Source organism: Penaeus monodon, chromosome 17, assembly GCF_015228065.2.
Source record: "Penaeus monodon isolate SGIC_2016 chromosome 17, NSTDA_Pmon_1, whole genome shotgun sequence".
Classification (NCBI taxonomy): domain Eukaryota; kingdom Metazoa; phylum Arthropoda; class Malacostraca; order Decapoda; family Penaeidae; genus Penaeus; species Penaeus monodon.
The window spans coordinates 5555543-5562457 of NC_051402.1; the positions used below are offsets into that span (position 1 = coordinate 5555543).

Genomic DNA, 6915 nt, shown 5'->3' on the forward strand with positions numbered 1-6915 from the left:
ATTCTCCCTGTTTGCTGTGTTTTCATTCTTCCATTTTATTCCTGTTCATCCTCATTCAGGGCTGTCTTCTTCCTTATTTCATTCTTTTTCTATCCACTTTTGCCTCTTTTGTCCTCTGTCTTTCATCCTTTTTTTATCTTCTCTTTCCTTCTCTCTCTTCCTCTCTCTCTCATTCCCCCCCCCTCTCTCTCTCTCTCTCTCTCTCTCTCTCCTCATTTCACCAACTCTCTCTCTTTCTTTCATCTCAACCTCTTTCCTCTCCCTCTCCAGCCTCTACTCTTTCTCTGTTTTCCTAATCTTTCATTCCACATTCCCTCTTACTCCTGCCTTGTAGACGGGCGACTTTAACCTGGCCGATCGTTTTGCGACCTTTCTGCTGTGCTGTCGTTATCAGTCCCCTCTCTCTCCCTCACTCTCATTCTTTCTCTCCCTCTCCTTCTCCCCTCCCCTCTCTCACTCACTCACTCACTCACTCACTCACTCACTTCACTCACGTTCACTCCTCACTCCTTCCTCCTTCACTCTCTCTCTCATCTCTCTCTCTCTCTTCCTCCCTCTCCCTCACCCTCACTCCCTCTCTCCAGACACACTTTCCCTCCCCTCCTCTCCCCAGCCGGCCCTCTCACTCCGACTGAAGGAGGTTGAGCGATCATAGGTTGTACCTGGCCCCTCTTGGCCGTCTCTGCTGGCGTCTTAGCTTGGCGAGTTCGTTGAGGCAGTCCATGAGGAAGGCGTCTTGGCTCTCCGTCGGGATCCGCTTCAGAAAAGGGTTCACGGCCTTGATGGCGTCTGGGTGGGTGAAAAAGGGAGGAGTTAGTGGCGGAGGTGGTTGTGGAAAGTGTTGGTGGTGGTGGAGGTGGCGGAGGTGGTTGTGGGAAGTGTGGTGGTGGTGGGGGTGGTGGAGAGGGTGGTTGTGGGAAGTGTTGGTGGTGGTGGAGGTGGTTGGAGAGGGCGGTTGTCGTAATATGTGTGGTGGAGAAGATGTTTGTAGTAAAAGTGGTACTGAGGAAGATGACAGTCGTACGTGTAGTGAAGATGGTGGTAACTGTAACTAAAATGGTTATGGTGATGATGGAGAAGATTATGGTAAACGGGCTGGTGATTGTGATAAAGGCATAGTAGAGATTGTAATGAAGAAGAACAGCAATTAAAGTGAAGACGATAGTGAAGAAGATTAGAGGATGTGATAAAAGTGGTGGTCACTGCATAGACGGTCGTTTATGGTTTTGGTGAAAAAAAAAGGTGGTGCGACTGTGAAAAAGGCAGAGAGAGTGGAATTTGTAGTGATTGAAATGCTGATTACAATGAGGGTGGTGGTGAATTAGGAGGGTGGGGATTGTCAGATGAGGCGTTAGTGTCCCTGTGGTGGAAGATGTGGTGATTGTGGAGGATGTTCGTATGAAAAAAGTGGTGATTTACAGGGAAAGTGTTGCGTATTGTAGTGAATGAGGTGGTGTAGAAAAAAAGTAAGTGTGGTGACTTGGGTGAAAGGTGTTGGTGGTGACAATGTACTATAAAAAAACACATTACCATAAGAAAACCAAAAACAAAAGAAAAGTACTAGGACCAGGACTGGAAACAAACCACAACAACAATACCAATTCAGAACAAAACAGAGCATAAACAATAAACAACCAAGCCAATCACTCAAAACACGTAAGACAAACAAACGAAAGAGCAAATCAAACCCCAAAAAACAAACAAACCACAACAAACACGTAAACAAATGAAACTCTACTCTCAGGTAATGATGTTCTCGGAACACAAACTCGAACTGAGGAGCTTCGCAGGAAATGATCTCGAAACCTGCTTCCTCGGCGACGTCAGCCATGCACTGGGCGGGGTCGCTTTCTTGTACTGGTAGGCCGGGATGAAGTTACTCACATCCTGAAGGAGGCGGGGAAGTGGGTGTTACTGTGTTGTGGTGATAAATGGCGTGTGGTGTCAAGTGACGTGGTGTGGTGGTAGTTTTATTGTGTTGTGGTGATAAATGGCGTCGTGTGGTGTCAAGTGACGTGGTGTGGTGGTAGTTTTATTGTGTTGTGGTGATAAATGGCGTCGTGTGGAGTCAAGTGACGTGGTGTGGTGGTAGTGTTATTGTGTTATGGTGATAAATGGCGTCGTGTGGAGTCAAGTGACTTGGTGTGGTGGTAGAGTTATCGTGTTATGTTGATAAATGGGCGTCGTGTAGTGTTAACTGATGTGTTTTATGGCGTTGCAAAACGTGATATGGTGATGGGGTTATTGTGTTGGGTCTAAGTTGGCGTCGTGTGTGTTTAGGGATGTTCAAATGCGTTGGCAGCGTGATAAGGTGGTGGTGTGATGTTGTGGTTGATGATGTGCTAGTAGGGGATGGTGTATTATGTGTGTATTGATTGCGAGTTATGGTGAAGTGGTGTTACAACTTATGGTATGAATGCTTGTGTAAAATGGATTATTTTGAGGGTGCGTGACTGCAGTCGATATTTTCGTGTATGTTTTGAACGGCCGTATATTATACAAAAAAAACCGTGCTAAGAAATCAAACATATAATGTCTCATGCCGACTTATTCTAGCCAGATACGAGATAGTCCTCGTCACGCTTATTTTTCATCGCATATGAATTTACTATTATCAAGGTTTAACCACGAGAAAAGAATGGAGCAATTGTGTTCTTGTTATTTAATATGCCTTAAAATGTATTACTGTAGCAAAGAGAACCAAAAAACTTAAAGAGAAATGAAACTCACACCTGAAAAAATAAACTAACATATAGGAGCTAGTGTGTGCCAAACACACTACACACCACACACACACACACACCACCCCACACACACACACACACACGACACAGCCCAACACACAAACGCAAATAATTACACGTACATAAATAAAACCTAAAAAGGACAAACGATAAAAGTGAAGGTAAAGATCACCTGCATGTACTTATTCCTTCGATCTTCTCGCTCATAGTTCTGGTACATTGGAGAAGAGCGGGTTGTGGGCCAGGACCCAGCGGCCTCGCCTCCGGGCTGCAGGAGCTGGTAATTGTTGTTGAGGCAGCGGGGCTGGTCCTTGACCAGTGCAGGCAGTAAAAAAACGAAAATACTGGGGCCCGGGGGACGAGAAGGGGAAGAGGCAATTATTAAAGGAGATAGTTTTGAAAAATTTATAAAATAGTGACGGACATTCAGTTCTATCTGTCTGCTATCTATCTGTTGCTATCTTTATATATACCTACATGTATACATAGACATAACTACATATATACATCATACATATATATATATATATGTATTATAATATATATATATATATATTATATAATAGATAGTATCGAATCGCGAGTCATTTACTCAAATATTCCTAAAATACGAAAAGGAAATGGAAGCGCCTAGAACGCAGCAGACCAAACGCAACGCCGACAACAGCGGCCGCATAAGCCCCTCAGTCCGCACGAGAGTCAAGTACAGCCCACCTTGGAGAAGCCGTCGGGGAGAGTCTGCGCCGGCTGGACGGTCTCTCGTGTCGAGCTGACGGAAAGCGAGGGTGTTATGCTGGAAGGTCCTTTGGTGCGAAGCTTCACCACTCATTTACTGACGAGATGTCCACGCCAGTTACCTGCTCGACGCAGGCAGTCAGGGGCATCAGCCAGGTTCCCCTCCGTGACTTCCACCATAGGGGTATGGGTAATAAAGGTGTAATGAATCTGGGTCATATTAAGGCGTGTGTTTGTGTGTTCCGTGAAGATGGGGTTGTTGTATACGTATGAGTGGTATGTGTCTGATTTTTATTCTTTGGCGTGTGTCATTTTGCTGAGTTTTTAATATGGTGTTCTTTTATGGAAATAATGTGATCCTAAATTTCATTAGGGGACAGAAGAAGACAAACTTGGAATTATGTGCTTTCAACTTTAAAGCTAACAAGGTATACAGCACATCCTTAAATTCTTTTCCAGCATTAATGCGCATGCAACAGGAAGGAGAGCAAAGTCAACTTTGAGCCTTGTAATCGACCAAAAGGGGAAAAAAGGACAGAATTAATCTCCAAGAAATTCAGCTGATATTGCCTCACTTATAACGCTGGGAATTCCGCCCTCTGCCCGAACGGTCCAAGTACAGTCTCTGCACGTAGCGGCGTTGATACAACGAGTTTTTGTTTCTTTCAGATACATTAACCATTTGCTGTACTCGTGAACGGGACCACGCCGTTTCACGCTAAAAAGAGCACACCGTCATTGTTTATTTATAAAAAAAAAAAAAACGGTGGACGGACAAAACTGATGCATCAGTGGCTGTTCATAGAGCACTACGCAGTTTTAAAGACGTTAAAATACTGATCTTTATTATTAGTGCCCATTGCTGAGTCAAACATAAATTCCACACATTTCTTCTTACCCGAACCACAACCAATGTCCAGGATGTTCTCGCCCTCCTCCTGCCACGGCCATCTGCGGCAGTGTATTCTGTCGCACCCAAGGGCTATCGCGTCGTTGAAGGTAGTTGGCCTGACGTACGTTGGGCGTCCTCCATTGTGCTGCTGTGCTAACAGGAATAGTAATCACACGGATAAATGGAAATGAAGTTAATACTTACTATAATGAAAAAATGGGTTGATGCAGCGGACAGGTAGATATGAATATATATATTTAAATGAATAAATTGAATTATAAAAATGTTACTTCTACGGTGATACGCTGTAAGCTTCTGCCGACTTCAAGACCTCTTAGGTATTTCTTTTACACTTTTTCTAGACCTTGTTACTGTTACTTGTTTGTCGATTTTCTTCTATGCATTAGTCATTTACGTTTTAATCAACCTCTTGATCTTTCTGACTTTATTTTCTTCTCTTGTGTTTTCTGGCCGATATTCTACTGGAGAGGTCATTCTCTTCTCTCTCTCTCTCTCTCCTCTCTCTTCTCTCTCTCTCTCATCTCTCTCTCTGCTCTCTCTCTCTCTCTCTAGGTCAGGGGTGGTCTGGCAGGTCGACGGCAATTCCTCTATTTTAGACACACTAATTCATTGTTTCTGCTGATCACTTTCTCTTCTGTACAATAAGCATGCAGAGTGAGATGTAACGCACAGTTATTTTTTTTTTCCCTAAAACCTCCATCCATGATATGAGTAATCATTACCCTTCTGTTTCATCTTACGCTCTGCACTTACGATTCCCAGTACTTGATGGAGAGATCAGTTCCCCTGTATCTTAACAAACTGGGCTATTGATAACATGCTGTCTAGAATGAACCCGCCGTACCTTTTACCAATGAACTCTCCCCAGCAGGCTCCGTACTATCCGTCCGCAGTCTACTCTACTGCAGTCACTCACTCCTCCTCGTTGGCAGGATCAGTTGCGGAGGGCAAATATATCTGCCATCACAACTAACCTACACCGGACCTCTTTCTGCTTCTGTTAAAGTGGCACTTACCTATTCATCATGTTCTCTTCTGGCACCAGTATCATGGTGAGATTTTGCTAGTCTCACAGGCAGTATCTCAGCAAAAGTATGCCCATTCCAATAAACCAGCTCGACGCTCTTTCTTGTAGTTAGGGACAAAATCGCCATCGATAGCAGGTCAGGTGGAGTCCTCCTATACAAACGGTTTCCCCTCGAACAATAGTTTTTCTCTTTGGAGTCTCCTACTCCATGGGCCGGCCTGTACGTCACTCCTTCGCTTGCTTCTTCCTATTCTTTCTTACATCCATGAATTTCGGAACTGGTGCTCACCTTTCAATAAATCGTTTTTATAGTGTTTTATTCATTCATTGGTACACTGTCAGGAGGCTGTCCAATCCTTTGTTTTTGCTGACCTGGTTAGGATTTGCATAAAGCACTGTCTGTTCTATTCCTGTATAAAACACCGTTAGGAGACCTGACGGTTGTCGTGCTGAAGATGTTAAGGGAGTGAGTAAAAGATATCGAAAGGATGAAGGCCATTTTGTAGTAATAAACAGCTTTTCGAACTAATTTTGACATGTAAGAGACCGTATAAAAACTAACAATACGTCGGAAAAAAAACACACACAAACCTAAAATCTAAGAATCAAATAAACAAAATATTCCTCCTACTTCTCAGGTCGGGAGGGCGTGAGTGGGCATTGTTTCCTGATATAACAGACAAAATAATGCAAAGAAGCACATATATTTCAAAAACAACGGAGCAAGAACGAGAAGGTTTATAATTCTAAAGTAAAAATCAAATTACCTGTTAAGATTTACTTAACGGTGAATTCAGCTTTCCAACAAAGTCGCCCCGGAAACCTTTTCGCCCAGGAGAAACCAGAGAATATCTCCCTCGGCAAAATGCCTACGTGGGACAGGGGATCCTCTTCCTTTGTCCTGTACCTAGACGATGACTTGGACGATGACTTCCAAGTTGTCTTCGATGGTGACTTCGACTTTGGCTTCGACAGACTTCGACCCAGCAAACGAACGAGTCAGTTGCTAGAGTGCGGTCACGCCTTGAAGTCGAGAAGGAAGGAGAGGAAGGTCCCCGTCTGTTGGAGCGGCGCGAAGCCCTTCTGAAGACTTCGGGAGCAGTGGTGGGAACTATATATCCTGGTACGATGGGCGGCGACGGGCGTCATGGATGGGCGGCACCTGGGACTTCCTGCCGTCGTATTGTCACCGCTGGGTATTATGTGCCCTGCTTAGCGTGTCTTTTTATAGCAACTATTATGTGTCTTGGCATGTGAAGGGGCACTATTATAAGGAACTTGTGGGAATGGGGAGAAACTTCATAACCTATCTATAGAAGTGGAGAATTATTTAACCGTAAGTCTTTCTGATCACCTTTTGATCATCTCTTTCTTAACTGCAATTTACAGCTGTGCTCTGAACACACACACCACACACACACACACACACACACACACACACACACACACACACACACACACACACACCACACCACACACAGCACCACACACAAGAC

At 44.3% G+C, this 6915-nt stretch overlaps 1 pseudogene; it reads right to left on the minus strand.

Annotated features, from left to right (window-relative positions):
- Positions 1-649: 649 nt before the first annotated feature.
- LOC119583219 lies at positions 650-5443 on the minus strand (annotated as a pseudogene).
- Between the last annotated feature and the right edge of the window lie 1472 nt (positions 5444-6915).